This window comes from Oryzias latipes, chromosome 2 (assembly GCF_053564925.1).
Source record: "Oryzias latipes strain Hd-rR chromosome 2, Olatipes_Hd-rR_3.1".
Classification (NCBI taxonomy): domain Eukaryota; kingdom Metazoa; phylum Chordata; class Actinopteri; order Beloniformes; family Adrianichthyidae; genus Oryzias; species Oryzias latipes.
Window position 1 is genome coordinate 37,638,946 of NC_136238.1, and position 15,897 is coordinate 37,654,842.

The following is a 15,897-nucleotide window of genomic DNA, read 5'->3' on the forward strand; positions in this document are numbered from 1 at the left end:
TGCAGTTCCCTTGAGCGTCATACAGTTTCTGGTAATACTTTCTAAAGGCATCGTTGATATCTTTTGGATTGACTAAGTTTTGTTCATTTTTTGTGATACATGTGATAGAGGTTTTAGTTTCCAGTTGTTTTATTTGCCATGCCAATAAAACTCCAGCCTTGTCACCTTTTTCATAAAATGTTTGTTTTGACTCTCCGTCCTGCAGCCATTTGTGTTGGAATCGCCATCTAGGAGGGTCGCTGGATATTTTTTCATCCCAGTATACTAGGCAACATGGAGCATGGTCCGAAATTACAATATTGTCATATGTACACTTTTGGATATGGACATCAATTCAGAGGAAATTAGGAAATAATCTATTTGTGAGTAGGTTTGAAATGTTGCAGAATAGCATGAATAGGCCTTGGTTTGCTGATTTAATTCCCTCCAAATATCAAGCAGTTTTAATTCTTTCATTGATCGCAGAATACTCAGTCTACAGTTGTTATGAGTTTGGTCGGTTCCTGTAGATCTATCCTGGCTTGGATTTAAGGTACAGTTAAAGTCCCCAGCTATTATAAATTGCCCGGGCAGCGCTGAAAGTGTAAGGAACAGGTCTTCGTAAAACTTAAAATCATCAGAATTAGGACCGTAAATATTAACCAAATTTAATGTTTCCAACAATAGTGATCCTTGTATTATTAAATATCTACCCCTCTTGTCTTTAATCACAATACTAACATGGAATGGTACAGATTCATGAATAAGGGTCATCACTCCTCTTGCTCTGGAAGAAAATGCTGAAGCAAATACACTCCCTTGCCACCTTCTTCTAATTCTTTTTTCGTCTTCCTCTAGAAGATGGGTCTCCTGAAGAAAGACTATTTTGGAACCCATATCTTTTATCTTGTTTATTACTTTTTTGACCTTTTTGAAACGTTGCAATCCCCTGCAATTCCATGTTACAAAGTTTAAATCTACTCCTTGCATTGATTTGGACAGATCAAAGTATTTATTTGTATTTAGAGTAAATTATCTCTTGAAAAAAAAAAGATCTGTATTTCTTTTCAGCTGCTGTGAAACTTTCACATAATGAAATGAACATTTTTTTTTAAAGAGAAGCCTAACTAACCTGGATATAAGAGAACATAGGCCTGCGCAATATACCGCAAATTTATCGTTATTGCAATATCCAGCTCTGCAATATGCATATCCCAAAAGACGGCGAATATCGCAATAAATCGTAAAACCAAAATGTGTTAAAACAATTTTATGGCAGCTTGAAGCATTTAAAAAATCAAATAAATCTCTTTATGCATTTGACCAATCAGATGGGCGACTTCCCATTGTTTACCAATCAGATGGACGCCTTCCCATTGTTTTCAAATCAGATGGAGGCCTATTATGTTAAATGTTTGTCACCTATGTCGATGAGGGTCCTTTGGAGTATAAATTTTAAACTGTTGCAATGAAATGGGAATGATGTTTTTGTTATTTTTCTATTTGTTTATATACCGCAAATTATATCGTTATCGCAATATTAATCTCTAATATCGCATATCGCGAGTTTTCCTCATATCGTGCAGCCCTAAGAGAACATATCCAAAACACCAAACTTGAACACCCGTTACCCCGTTTACCCAACTGAATGGGTTTCCCTCCCCCCACATTGTGTCTCCCGCCATGGCACGTGCCTGATCCTCTCTCTGGTAGGAACAGTCTGCCCATGTCACTCAAATCGAACATTAACGCCACTGCTGGTCGTGCCTTGACCAAAAATAATTTTACTACGCTGCTAATTTTCACTTAATGTATACAGTTGTAAAAATTGTTTCAAAAAAATATTATTAATTAAGAAAAAAAAAAATAAGGGAAGAAGAAAAAACGTCACTCAGATGTTTCCATATTGGAATGTCAATTTTACCGTCATGTTACCTGTTTCTCACAACTGTTGAGAGAATAGTATCTCAGATCAGAATCACTTTCACTCAGAGTTCTTCTGGATCTTCTTGAGAAACTCTCGAGCCTCTGTCGGTGTTTTAAAGGCGTGCGTCTTCCCCTCGTAGGTCACCAGTAACTTTGCTGGGTGGATCACTCCGTCCTTTATCCCCAAAATGCGCAGATCCTCTCGAACTGAGTCGAACTGTTTCTGAAGCTGGTGCACTCCTGCCGCGAGGTCCGGGTAGAGTCGGATCCGCTGCTCCTTGTAGCGAAGATCCTTTTTGGCCCGCGCCGCAGAGACAACAGCCAGCTTATCCTTATAGTTAAGGAATCTAATGATGAGAGTGCGAGGTGGAGCGTTGCCGTCTCTCCGCGGTCCGATTCGGTGCGCTCTTTCTATGGTCAGCGGAGTCTGAAGCATTTCGGTGCCGAGCGCCTCTGGAAGCCACTTTTCCAAGAACAGGCACAGGTCCTGTCCTTCAGCTCCTTCTGACAAATTGACAAGTCTTAAATTGTTCCGCCTTGATCTTGATTCCAAATCTAAGACTTTGTTCTCCAGAACCTTTCCTTTTGTTTCCAGTGCGCTCACCTTGGCCTGCAAAACGCTGATGTCGTCCTCCGTGTTGGAAATGCGCACCTCCGTTTGTGTCACTCGTTCAGCGCAATCATTCAGTTCCCTTTTTATGTCTTCGACTGCCAATAAAAGTTTGTCAAACCTTGTAGAAAAGTCTGTCTTCATGGAGGTCACAACACAGTATTTTATCCACCTTGCTGCTTTCCTCCTCGCGCGTCTCCGCCATTTGGACAGTGGCAGCGTTAGCCTTCTGCGCTTCCCCTCGAAGACGAAACTCCGTTTGTTACGTGAACCCAAGGGGTTTAACCCAGATGCAGGAAGGACAAGGAGACTGAAGGAACTATGAAGGCTATTTAATGCCAGAGAGTAAAGCCAAACAGAGAACATCCAAACAGGACGCTGCGACAAACATATGCAGGAACAGAAACCTTAAAAAGGAACCAAATCAAAGTATAATGAGAACCAGCTGTGGGGGGAAAACAGCGGACCGGGAAGGAAGGGCGACCTCCAGAGGGAGTACAGCTGAGCAGCAGGAAGGTGAATGTATCATAACCCCCTCCCCGAAGTCCGGCTACCAGATGGACCCCGACGGGGCTGATCCGGGTGGAGGCGATGGAAATGGGCGATCAGTCCGGGGTCGTAGATGTGGCGCTCAGGGACCCACTGTCGATCCGCCAGGCCGTAACCCTCCCAGTCCACCAAGTACTGGACGCCCCTTCCCACTCTCCTCGAGGCGAGAAGCTCTTGAATGGTGTAAACAGGCCCTCCATCCACCATCCGAGGGGCAGGAGGAGGCGCTGGAGCAGGCTGTAGAGGAGAGACCCTAGCAGGCTTCAGCTTGCACACGTGGAACACAGGGTGGATCCTTAGAGAGGGAGGCAGGGCCAGTCTTACAGCCACCAGGTTGATAATTCGGGTGATGGAGTACGGGCCGATGTATCGGGGCTGCAGCTTCCTGGAACCACCCTTCAAGGGAACGTCGGTAGCGGATAACCACACCTTGTCTCCCACCTTGTACTCCGGGGCGGGGGTCCTCCGACGGTTAGCCACCACAGTGAGACGTTCCTGGTTCCGCAGGAGTTCTTGTCGGTACCTGCTCCAGGTACGACGACACCTCCTCACGAAAGCCGCCGGGCCCGAGGAGGAGGCCAAGTGTTCTTGGTGCGGAAACAAGGGGGGCTGGAACCCATACGCGGCCTGGAAGGGTGAGTATCCTGTGGAGTTAACCAGGGCATTGTGGGAGTATTCTACCCAGGGAAGTTGTGCAGCCCAGGTCTTCGGATTCTTACTGCACATTGCCCGCAGGGAAGTCTCCAGGTCCTGATTGTACCTCTCTACCTGGCCATTTGTCTGAGGATGGAATCCAGAACTCAGACTGACCTTGATCCCGAGGAGGTTGCAGAACTCCCTCCAGAAAGCCGCGACGAATTGGGGGCCCCGATCTGAGACGATATTGAGGGAAAGTCCATGAAGACGAAACAGATGCAGAGAGACCAATGCTGCTAGTTCCTTGGCCGAAGGAAGTTTCTGCAGGGGAATAGCATGGGCTAATTTGGAGAAACTTTCGATTATATTGAGAATGACGGTTTTACCCCTCGAGTTTGGCAGTCCAGTGATGAAGTCCATTGCAACGTGGGACCAAGGTCTGGACGGCACAGGTAGAAGATGAAGCAGGCCGGCAGGGTGGGTCCTGGGGGTCTTCACACTGGCACAGACGGGACAGGTAGACACAAAAGCCCTTATGTCGGAGGACATAGAGGGCCACCAAAAGCGCTGGGCTATAAGAAACCCCGTCCGCGTTACTCCGGGATGGCAGGCTAGCCGGGAGGAGTGCCCCCACTTCAAAACCATGGTGCGTAGGTTAGATGGTACAAACAACCGGCCCTCAGGACAGCTGAGGGAATGGAGGCCGGATCAGGAGCAGAAGCCAGTACCCTCCGTTCCAGGGACCAACGGGTGGTTCCTAGCACCAGGTGGGAGGGGATGATGGGCGTGGCCTCTGTGGGGTTCTCCTCCACCTCTTCCTGTTGGAACTGGCGAGAAAGGGCATCGGGTTTGATGTTCTTGCTCCCTGGCCGATAGGACAGGGAGAAGTTAAACCGGTCAAAAAACAGAGTCCACCTCGCTTGGCGAGGATTGAGGCGCTTGGCTGAACGAATGTACTCGAGATTTTTGTGGTCAGTCCACACTAGGAATGCCTGCTCAGCCCCCTCCAACCAGTGGCGCAACTCCTCCAAGGCCACCTTCACCGCCAACAGCTCTCTGTTCCCTATATCTTAGTTCCTATCTGCAGGAGTGAGCTTGCGGGAGAAATACGCGCAGGGATGAATTTTATTATCAGACGCTCTCTGTGACAACACAGCCCCTACCCCAGACTCAGACGCGTCCACCTCCACAATGAATTGTTTGGAGGGGTCAGGCTGAGCCAGAATAGGGGCTGTAGAGAAACGTCTCTTCAGCTCGTTAAATGCCCTCTCTGCCTCCTTATCCCAAACAAAGAGCACCTTAGATGAAGTGATCCTATGAAGGGGTGCAGCAACGCCACTGAAACCTCTGATGAAACGCCTGTAGAAATTGCCGAATCCCAAGAAGCGCTGTAGTGGCTTCCGACCAGAGGGAACCGGCCACTCCAACACAGCCTTAACCCTGGAGTCATCCATCTGGATCCTCCCAGGAGAAACCACATAACCCAAGAACCGAGTCTGCGTAGAGTGGAATTCGCACTTCTCGTCCTTGCAGTAAAGGTGGTTCTCCAAGAGGCGCTGGAGTACGGCTCTGACGTGCTGCACGTGGGACTCTGGGTCAGGAGAGAAAATCAAAATGTCATCCAGATAGACAAACACGAATTTGTTCAGCATATCCTTCAGTCCATCATTAATTAGTCTCTGGAACACTGCTGGGGCATTAGTTAGACCAAAAGGCATTACCAAATATTCGAAGTGCCCGCTTGGCGTGTTGAATGCAGTCTTCCACTCATCACCCTCTCTCACTCGAACCAGGTGATAAGCACTCCTGAGGTCCAACCTCGTAAAGATACGGGCCCCTCTTAGCAGGTCAAAAGCGGAGTGCAGCAGTGGCAAGGGGTAAGTATTACGGACAGTAATAGAGTTCAAACCCCTGTAATCAATGCAAGGACGCAGGCCCCCATCTTTCTTCCCCACAAAAAAGAAACCTGCTCCTGCTGGAGAGGAGGATGGACGAATGAGCCCCGCCTGTAAACACTCCTGCAGATACGTGTCCATAGCCTCTCGTTCAGGAGGCGATAGTGGGTAAATGTGACCCTTTGGTGGTTGAGTCCCTGGCAGGAGGTCGATGGCACCGTCATAAGGGCGATGGGGGGGAAGAGATCTAACACGTACCTTACAGAACACAGAGCCCAAGTCATGATAAACAGACGGAACTTTACAGAGATCTGGAGGATCCGGAGACTTTTGGACCTCCACAGCCTTACGAACAGAGGCAGAGGAAAGGCAATTAAGCAAACAAAAAGGACTCCACGACAGAAAACGCCCCGAAGCCGATGTGAGGTTTGTGTCTGCTCAACCAGGGAAACCCTAAAATAACCAGAGGTTTAAGGGATTCAACAACATAGAATGACATGGTCTCAGAGTGGTTTCCAGAAATTGACACAGAAATTTTTACAGTACGAACAGAAACCTTGTGTATAAGGGTCCCATTAATGGCATGAATGTCTAATGCTGGAGACAGAGGTTCGGTGGGGATTTGCAGTCTGTCACCACCTCCTGGGAGATCAGATCCCCATCAGACCCCGAGTCAATAAAAGTCTCAAACTCCACCTGGGCTCCAGCATATGCCACCAAGACCTTGGTAGAAGGGCGAGAAGGAGAGGAAAAAGAAGAGTTGCGGCTCACCAGCTTCCTCACTGCTGGGGAGCCCTGGCGTTTCCCTGACAGTTGCGCACAACGTGTCCCGAACGTCCACAGTAAAGGCAAAGTCCCTCCCGGATGCGGCGCTGCCGTTCAGCCGGAGAGAGACGGCCAGCTCCCATCTGCATGGGCTCTGTGGAGGAGTTGGAAAGAGGCGGAGAAACCTCCATGGGGTGCGGTGGGCGGTAACCTGAAAGGCTCCGTTGCTCGTTACCCCGTTCCCTCATTCTCCGGTCGATACGAACCGCCAGGTCGATAAGCTCCTCGAGGTCGTCAGGAAGTTCTCTCGCCGCCAGCTCGTCTTTGAGAGCACCGGACAGGCCCCGCAGGAAGACGTCGAGCAGAGCGTCATCTGGCCAGCGGGTTCTGGCAGCCAAGGTCCGGAAATCCACCGCGTAGTCCGAGACACAGCGGGATCCCTGCTGAAGGCGAAGGAGCTCAGACGCAGCAGCACGATGAGGTGTGGTGGGATCGAATACCGTGAGAAGCCGAGCGGAGAAGACTCGAAAGGAGCGACACAGCTCCGATCCGCGCTCCCACTCCGCCAGTTCCTACTGGTTTCATGCGTTAAATTAGAGCACATGTGTCAAACTCAAGGCCTGGGGGCCAAATGTGGCCCTCCATGTCATTTTATGTGGCCTGCGAGAGCATAAACGTTTTTAATTTCTTAAAATAGAATTAAAAAAAAAATTGATGTGTATTTATTCATCTCTAGGGGGAATTGGACTTGAATTATGGGATTGGGCGTCTATGTATTAGGACTTAAACACTGTCCATATAACCTAACCTGACAGAACCAAATGCAAAAGGATTTATGCTAGAGTAACAAACAAACATATGTTTTCTATGTAACTGTAATTGTCACTTTGAAAAGTTAGAATGAATAAATAATGAGTTAAATAAAAACCTGGTTCACCCTAAACTTCCTCAAACTTAACAGTGATAAAACTGAATTACTCCTCGTAGGTTCCAAATCCACCCTTTCCAAAATTCCTAATTTTACCCTTTCCATCGATTCCTCTCCAGTTTTCCCCTCCCCTCAAGTAAAGAGTCTGGGTGTCATCCTTGATAGTACATTATCATTTCAATCCCACATCAATAGCATTACTCGGTCAGCCTACTATCATTTACGTAATATTAATCGTCTCCGCCCCTCCCTCACCATCCACTCTGCCTCCATTTTAGTTCATAGTCTGGTCACTTCTCGTCTCGACTATTGTAATGCTCTTCTCTATGGTCTTCCCAACAAAACTCTAAATAAGCTTCAATTGGTCCAGAATTCAGCTGCCCGCATCATCACCAGAACCCCCTCCTTCCATCACATCACTCCCGTTCTCCAGCAGTTGCACTGGCTTCCAGTAGCCTTTAGGATTAAGTTCAAGCTCCTTCTCTACACTTTCAAAGCCCTCCATAGCCTGGCTCCCTCCTATCTCTCTAATCTCCTCCATGTTAACACTCCCTCTCGCTCTCTTCGATCTTCTTCCTCCCTTCAGCTCTCTGTCCCTCCGGCCCGTATGGTTACCATGGGGAGCCGTGCCTTCAGTCGCTCTGCTCCCCAACTCTGGAACTCTCTCCCCCCAGACCTCCGTAACACTGACTCCTTTCTGATCTTCAAATCCAGACTCAAAACCTTTCTGTTCAAGCTTGCATTTCCGGAACACAGTTTCTCATTTTCTGTCAGCTGATTTTATTAATGAATCCAATTTATTTATTGTTTTTAACTTGTGATTTTATTGTGTTTTACCTCTAACTTTGTACAGTGACCTTGGGTGTTTTGAAAGGCGCTTTTAAATAAAATGTATTATTATTATATTATTGTTATTTATCATTAAGGAGAAGTTACATTTATTTTTCATTACTTTTAGTTACATGTATAAGTTTTATCTGGCCCTTCGAGGACAACCACTATGCTGATGTGGCCCTCAGTGAAAATGAGTTTGACACCCCTGAATTAGAGTCTCTAGACTTGATGTTTGCTTCTTGTATTTTTTTCTTGATTGTTGAAGATTAAAAAAAATCCACCTTGTTGGTGTAAACATAGAGGTTGGAAGTCTGATATGATGAGAAACATTGAAAAGACGTTTTTTTAGTATTAAGATCTTTTTCTTCACCACGTCACAGATTTCAATAGAAATACCTCAAAATCAGGTTTTTCACAGCAATTATTAGGTTAGATTAAAAATAGATTCATTAAATTACTTAATAACAGGTAATGGTTGATTAATCACACAAATTAATCTCATGACAGTTCTTATAAAACTGTCATAATTCATTTTTTTGACATTTTTAAAAGCTACATTTAATAAATGATTTTCTTAACAGCCAGAAAAACAGAAATAAAAAGTATTTTGTTAAACAGTGAAGTGGAACTTCATTAAGATAACTAAGATCATATGATTTGAAGAATGTTGTCGGCTGCACTGACCAACAATGTCTTCTGTCTTTTCAACTGGAAGGGACAGAAGAGACTCTTTCAGGACACGCTGTTGATGGACTGCATGTTTGGAGAGCTTGAAGCTCCAGATAGAACCGTTGTTGAAGTCAACGTACCGATAGTGTGGAGATGAAGATCAGAGTCACACTGACCTGCTGACATGTGAGAGCTGTCCACACTTTGGACATGACTTCTGTCCCTCCTCTTCCTCTGATCTCTGTTCTGTGGGTCTGTCTCTTCATCTGTAGTTGATGTTGATTCTTCATGTTGATTTCCTTCTTCATCCTGACTATCAGTTACATTAAAGCTCTGCTGATTGTTTAGATCTGCTTCACTGTTCTCATCTTCCTCATAAGTAGGAATCTCCATCAAGGTATCAGTCTCCTGCTTCAGATAAAGCTGATCTTCATCCTGACTGATGCAGAGTTCCTCTAGTTCCTCTTTAATCTGTGGAGGTTCTGGTTCCTCCTGTTCTTCTTTAATCTGTGGAGGTTCTGGTTCCTCCTGTTCCTCTTTAATCTTTGGAGGTTTTGTTTCCTGAAGTTCCTCATTAATCCGTGAAGGTTCTGGTTCCTCATCCTCCTCTTTAATCTGTGGAGGTTCTGGTTTCACTTGTTCCACTCTGAAGTTTCTCTGCTGGTTGCAGAGATCTTCCTCTTCAGTCATCCAATCATGGGGGAGGACTGCAGGGACACAAAAACAACATTTAAACGTTTTCTTTATGCCTTTTATAGTTTATATCTTTTATAAGTTTCCAGGACTTTGGGGTTTTGTCAAGCATCAATAAACTCTGTGATCGTTGGAGAAAATGCCTGAGGAGTCTGGAGGACCGGAAGAGACTCAGTGAAATAAATAAATCGAAAATAAAATAATTGAATAAATGTGTCATTCATTTATTTAAAATTGTCAATAAATAAATAAAATTGGAAATCAAAACATAAATGCTTAATTATATATAGAATAGTAATTAAAAAGCACCTTAAAATTTTTCAGGACATTTTTTCGTAACATTTGTATGTCTCCTGATCTGAACCCTATCCAACACCTGTGGGGAATTCTGAAGAAGTTGAACATCACTCTCCATCATTCATCCATCTCATTCCATGCCTAGAAGACTTGGTGCTAGGGCTGTAACGATAACCTCATCACCGCACTTTTTTTCCTAAGGTTTTTTTTTTTTAAGTTTTGCATATGGCGCGTGATTGTAACTATAATAAACACATTAAACATTCATCTTTGTTGATAATTTACTTTTTCTGCTAGTCCTGTGTTCAGACTTCAAGGGTTTCTACGGGAAACCTTTTATCACTCTTCTCCTTCTCTCCTTGCACCTGCGAATGCGCGCGCTGTCACTGCCTCATAGAGAAGCATGCGGCACGTGCTCACTCTACTTACACACACGTGCGCTGTTTCAGAAACACACACACACATCCTCATTCTCTACAACAGAAGTTTCTGTCTTGCAAGGAAATACGACAAATTTACTGCGTACTATTTATTAATTTCCATTATAAGCTGCGTGTGTTCTTGAGTGCGCGACACGGCCGCCCGCCGGAGGATTTTGTGTTTGGGCGGCGGGGGTATTACTGTTCTCAGTCACTCTGTAACACCAAACGCTGTTAGATTTCCATGAATATCACTACATGTTTTGTTTGGGAACTATTTTGTTCAGCGCAAAGTTACGTGTCTGTATAAACAAAGGCGGAGCCTCCTGCCCCGCGTTCTTCATGGGTGTCAGGTGTCTGCAGTCTGTTTATTACTGGGCAATAAATAATATTCTGAGAAGATGTCTGTACCAGAGAGCACAGGTGAAGCCTCGCGTGCAGCTAGAGAGCGGTCCGCGGCAGAAGAATCAACCCCCCCCCCCTCCCAACACATGTGTGCGCGCCTTCCTCTTAGTCCTACATGTGACGCACCGCGCTCACAGAGTCACAGTCAATCTACAACACCTACATAGATAATTCATTAGCTAGATAGTTGGTAGTTAGTTGTTACTGTTATTTGTTAATAAAGAATAGTATGTTGTAATTGTATTTATTTCCGATGCGGCTTCCGGGGGATTTTGTGTTTTTTTTTTTTTTTTTTTTTTTTTTTTTGGGGGGGGGGTAGCCGTGCCACCGCACCCCCTGGTGGTTCAACACCGCGGTGATCAAAAATCTGTCACCATCACAGCTCTACTTGGTGCTGTCCTTAAAAAATCATGGCCTCATTACAAAATACTAGATGTAGTCATTTTTGTTGCAGGGTGGTTTTGCTTAAACCAATTGAAGTAAAATGAAAGATTAAGCAATCTAAGTTAGATCATTAAACTTTATTTCATGTTATAGAGTTAAAGAAGTTTTCAATAAAAGTCAACTTTGTGGAAAGTTTGGAAATGTTTGTTTTGCTCATTGAGCTTCTGATTAAATGAGTACTTTTTAAAGGGAGTGTACTCATTTATGCTGTACTTTGATTTTGGGAATTTATTCTTTCGGGAATTTATTCTCATATTTGGGGCGGGAGTGGCTCATGCGGTTGAGCTGGTTGGACACTTGTTGTGTCCGTGGGCAAGAGTGGGCACTGGTGTGTGAATGTGTCTGAATGTCCAGGTGATGGTCAGAGGGGCAGCTGTGGCTAAATCAGTAGTTACCATCACCAAGTATGAATGAGGAGTGAATGAATAACGGACACATTGTAAGCGCTTTGAGCATCTGGAAAAGTGCAGATGAATCCAATCCATCATCATTGTTGTTGTTGTTTTCCACATATTCAACGCAAAACGACAGATTTTGTGTTAAAAAAAAGACTTCTGCTCTGCTAATTTAGAATAAGATTAATTTATAAAAGTAGCCTTTATGGAAGTATTAAATATGATAATAAATTCTCACAAGCCACAGAATAAAGTAAACATTCACCTTCTTTTATTGCTTTTTGGGACAAAATATGATTTTTACAAAACAAATAAGCGATGCCAGAAGTCGTGTCCCGACAGGGGAAAAGAATTCTATAACAACAAGATGGTCCGATATTGAAGTGATCATATTGGCTCAGGTGTAGCCACGCCCCTATGTCTCCAGCATTGATCAGACTGGTTCTGCAAACCACGCCTTCAGTCCTCTGCATGTCACCATACTAGTCCATAGGGATGGGAATAGAAGCCACTGGAAGCTTTCCTTGGGGTTCATGTAATTGTGCCAGAAAAATGTACCAACCATTCAGAGCTTTGAAGCCACACAAAACAGTGACATCTGGTGGTGGTCTGGACGTATTTCATCTGCTTCAACTAAGCTCCTTGTAACCTTTCATTGTGGATATTATATTATTAGTATATTATTATTATTATATATTATAATGAAAAAACTTAAAACCAAACAATGTTGTTAATAGTGATAAAAAAACGTAAAAGAACATAATGAGTTACGTTTTCTGTGAGAAGTGCTTTACACAGCAAAATACACATCACATGAAGAAAATAAACGCAAGGCAAAAAAGGAAAACTGGTCTTGAACCCAGAATCTCTGGATACAGAAGCTATGACTTTATCTCTGAGCTATCTCTACAACAACAGTACTTCCTTGCCATTGTATATTCGTAGAAGTATTTTCATCATTGATAACGTTTATAGTGTATTGTCTTAATTGGAGAAAAAGAGTTGAAACGATCCTGAGCCACAGTATTTTTTTTTTTACTAGGAACCATGGTAAAGTGCAGTGAACTGACGCTGATTCCAATACAGGAGTAACAATAGAACTGGTCAGGAAACGTTTGGGATTCATTTATTTTTTAGAGAATAGCGCACCCAACTTTTCAAACACAATTGACATCTGAAATGTGGTTCAAACAAACTTGGTGCTTCATACGTCATCAACCACGTGATCTGCACTAGTTGACACACACTCCGAAACATTATGCCGAACCACTGTTTCATGACGGTGAAACAAGACGCGGAGCGTCTGTGTCAAACGGCCATCCCTACTAGTCCATAAAAGGTGTTCATGCAAATGTCTGTTAGCGCTGTAAAAATTTTTGTGTGTCTGTGTGTTTTCTTTATTGAAGCAATTATTTAACAAACAATCATGGCATTTCTGTCAATGACATCAATATCAATGAGATGAAGGTAGTCAAAAACAAACATGACAACAAGTATTCGCAAATAGATCAAATAAATTACACGTCTGGGCTTTCTTGTGATTCATATAATGCAAATATTTATAGAATAGTTTGAGATGGTTTATTAATCCATTAATGTGAGGTTTCACCTTTAAGAATTTACTGTTATGTATGAAATGCTTTGAAATCACAATCAATACATTAATTAGAAAGTCAGGATTTGTATCAATTAATAGTAATCAAATTTTAATGGCATTCCAATTTAAAGGGTTTATGATATTTTTTGTTTTCATCCATTATGAAAATATGACCAAAACTATTTTACATGCAAAAATTAAAAAAAAAGATGTTCCACATTTTCTACATCATTTCCACAAAATACACAAAGATCGTTATCCCAATTAAAGCGAATATATCAAAATGACTGGAAGGGTAAATATCATTCAATATTTTAAAAGGTCACTTCTTTTGGTTTGTGAGGTACAGGATATGATAGATATAATGTTCATATATTTTTAGGTTCTGTGGTGCTGTAATTCTGCAAAATGTTTTTTGTTTTTTTTTTGTTTTGTAATGGGGAAGGGTAATATAAACCAATGAAAATCTCTCGAAAAATTTTATATGTTAGTTTTACTCGCCCAGGGAGTAAGTTAGTGTAGAACCGCCACTGGGAATTGGAATGGATTTAAATATCGTATTCTTTCAATGGGCCGACCAAAATATATTTTGCACATAAAGTGTTGTGATCAAGATAATTACCATGTTTGTCCATTTAATGACTAATAGTCCAAATTTATTTTCCGACAAATGGTGCTGTAATTCTGCAAAATATATTTTCTTTTTAATGGGGAAGGGTAATATAAATAGTTTAAAATCTCTCGAAAAAATGTGTTTGTTAGTTTTTCGTCTCCCATACATAGCCCTTCCACATAGGGTGGTCTTTTTTATTTCTGAAAAAGGTTTTTGCAACATTTCTGACTAATGTTGATGCAACTTGCTGGGCTAGATTTTTAGTTGGATTTGGAATGGATTTGATAATAAAATTGTTTCAATGGGCAGACCAAATTATATTTTTCACATCAAGTGTTGTGATCAAGATAATTACCATGTTTGTCCATTAAATGATAATAATAATGGATTGGATTTTTCTGCGCTTTTTCAAGACACTCAAAGCGCTTACATTGTGTCCATTATTCATTCACTCCTCAGTCATTCTTGGTGATGGTAAGCTACTGTTGTAGCCACAGCTGCCCTGGGGCAGACTGACAGAGGCGTGGCTGCCAGTTCGTGCCTACGGCCCCTCTGACCATCACCGGGATCATTCATGCACATCCACACACCAGTGGAGCTACACTGGAGTCAAGGAAGGTGAAGTGTCTTGCCCAAGGACACAACGACATTTGGCTGGTGGGAGCGGGAATCGAACCTCTAACCCTTCGATCATTGGACGACCCGCTCAACCGCCTGGGCCGAAATTCCTTTTCCCAACCACTTGATTAAAAACAAAGACTTTTATGTTTATGGGGGGGGGTTGATTCTTCTGCAGCGGACCGCTCTGGAGTTGCACGCAAGTTTCACCTGAGCTCTCTGGTACAGACATTTTCTCAGAATATTATGTATTGCCCAGTAATAAACAGACTGCAGACACTGTCACCTTTCCGGTAGCCGTGAAGCCTGACACCCATGAAGAACGCGGGGCAGGAGGCTTCGCCTTTGTTTATACAGACACGTAATGTAACGCTGCAAAAAATAGTTCCCAAACAAAATATGTAGTGATATTCAAGGAAATCTAACAGCGGGCGTTCATGTTTGGTGTTACGGAGTGAAGGACAACAGTAATACCCCCCCCCAACACAAAATCCTCCGGTGGGCAGCCGTGTCGCGCACTTAAGAACGCGGTGGGAGAAAAGGAGACAACAGTCTGAAAGAAAGGAAAGTCTGAACACAGGACTAGCAGAAAAAGGAAATTATCAGCAAAGATGAATGCGTTTAATGTGTTTATTATAGTTCCAAACACGCACCATATTCAAAAAGTAAAAAAAAAAAAGTGCGAAAAAAAGTGCGGTGATGACCTCATCACAGCCCTACATTAAACGTGTTAGAATTAAAGATGTATAAAAAAACATTTCAGCCATAATGAAGACATTCAAGAATAAGCTGTAATGACTCAAAACTAACAACTCATTTCTATTTGCAGGTATATCTAAAACATTCATTTTGTGAAAAAATTGTACATATTTTGTCAGCAGTAAAACTCTGTCTAGTATCATTACACAAAGATTGATATTTATTAATCCATTCCTTTTTTGCTTTTGATGTAGAGAAGATGAAAACCTAAAAAAATTGCCCTAGAAAGTAAGAATATCATATTAAAACGATCAAGCATTTAGAAAACTTAATTTCTACACATTTAATACTAACTTGTGCCTCCCTCTAATGAAGTTACTGCATCAATATGGTATGGAGGCCATCAGCCTGTGGCTCTGTGTACATGGAATGAAAGCTCAGGTTGTTATGGAGTTCATTAGAACATTGGGGTTTGTCCCTAGGAATTTTAAAAAATAAAAAACAAATTTTAAAATATTCACATTTTCTGAGAAACAGAACTTTTTCCCTCTTGTGAAATAAAGTCTTTGACTGCAGTGCAGAGGTTTAGAGGTCGACATCAGAAGAGTTTAGAATTTAGAGTTTACACTAAATCCTTTATTACCGTAAATTCCGGACTACAAAGCGCACCCGATTACTAGCCGCACCCCCCTTTTTTCACGTGTTTGACTAATTGTATACATAAACAAGCCGCGTCGGAGTACAAGCCGCATGAATTAGGTAACATTGTCATCCTGACGGATCACGTCCTGACTCACAGAGCAAGTGTGAATTATTAGCACACAGTGGGTGGAGTCAGTTTTGCCTCAGGCTCATGTATTTGCGTATATCTGCATCTGCCAAACAGTATGCAGCTCTATTCTGTTCACAAGTTCCTCAGTTATGGT

General features: G+C 42.9%; 1 protein-coding gene across 1 annotated transcript in view; it reads right to left on the reverse strand.

The window, feature by feature from the left end:
• The window catches only part of LOC144986865 (uncharacterized), a 58,017-nt gene that overhangs the window by 27,828 nt on the left and 14,292 nt on the right, over positions 1–15,897 (reverse strand). The window contains exon 3 of the mRNA XM_078935414.1: positions 8,968–9,498. The gene's annotated coding sequence lies outside the window, so the exon portion shown is untranslated. The remainder of the gene's footprint in view (positions 1–8,967; positions 9,499–15,897) is intronic.